Below are 1,197 nucleotides of genomic sequence, written 5' to 3'. Positions count from 1 at the left end.
CGGCTTGGGCTGCAAGTAAACTTGCATGGCAAGGCGTTGGTGACTTGGGCGGCAAATCACAATTAATACCATATTTATTCCTGTAATTATTGCCTGTGAGCCCCGAAAAAAAATAAAATAAATAAAATATATATCGAGCTTAGCGAAGATCGTACGATAAATTATTCAATGATCTCGATAAGTGTCAAGATGCTCGAGAGTATTTTCAGAAATTTTCACATAGTGAAATCCTCAATTTAGGAGTTGGAAAATAAAGTACACGACACGACGAGTTCGTGGGAATTTTCAGGAGATTTTTCGGACACCCGAAGTGTTTATAATGAATTTCCGAAGTTTGGAAATTATGGAAATTCATTTATATATATATATATATATATATATATATATATATATATATATATATATATATATATATATTCCACGGTGCAATCTCGGCCATCCATCCACCCACCGCTTGATCGTGGCCGTTCACTGTTAAATGGACCAACCTATATATATATAGGTGTTGATCAGATCAAGGGTGGAGGAATATCCAGAAAGATCGAGAGAGAGCTCGGTGCGCTCTGACCCGGACACAGCCACGACCCAAGAGAGAAACCCGACCGGAGTGACGCCGTCCGGCCACCGATCGACTACTCACGACCACCGATATCTTCCTCTAGTCGTCGCCGTCACGGTACTGTCCCTATCTTGATCGTTTGTCGACTGTGGAGATAGAATCGACGCCGAGAAGACCAGACTGCTACGGTGATTTCGTGGCTATTTCCGGCGACTCCGGTCACCGATTTGTCTGCATGTGGTATGAAGCATAACCCTCTCATCGTTCTCTACGTCGTGCTATGATTGGTTTTTGGTTTCGATCAAGTTTTAATGATTGATGTTTTGGGTGTCTACGGGTTTGGTCGGAAACTCAGTGCACGGCGGCTTTTCCAGTGCTTCTTGGGCTGACATTGATAATGTTCCTGGTCTTAAAACTTAGGGTGAGGCTTGATCTTGTTGAAAAGCAGAAGTTGTATCGAATTGGAACGAAGGTAAGAAATTGTCGATTGTTTGGGTTCATTTTGGAAGACGGATTCATGATTGATTGATCACCGTACCTTATATGTTAACGCAGAAGAAGATTCTCGTCGTGGTAATTTTCATCTCTCTGCTGTACTTTTCGCTGCAAGACAGGATTTGCTTGAATGAATAATCTGC

At 41.9% G+C, this 1,197-nt stretch overlaps 1 long non-coding RNA gene across 1 annotated transcript; it reads left to right on the top strand.

Annotated features, from left to right (window-relative positions):
* Nucleotides 1-541: 541 nt before the first annotated feature.
* On the top strand, nt 542-1,197 carry LOC133714144 (uncharacterized). Its single transcript, XR_009848476.1, has 3 exons — nt 542-799; nt 915-1,031; nt 1,115-1,197. It is a non-coding gene; the product is annotated as an uncharacterized LOC133714144 (long non-coding RNA).

The sequence above is a fragment of the Rosa rugosa genome, chromosome 6 (genome assembly GCF_958449725.1).
Source record: "Rosa rugosa chromosome 6, drRosRugo1.1, whole genome shotgun sequence".
Classification (NCBI taxonomy): Eukaryota; Viridiplantae; Streptophyta; class Magnoliopsida; order Rosales; family Rosaceae; genus Rosa; species Rosa rugosa.
Note: the sequence above shows the minus strand (reverse complement) of the source record. Positions and strands in the feature narration are given on the sequence as shown.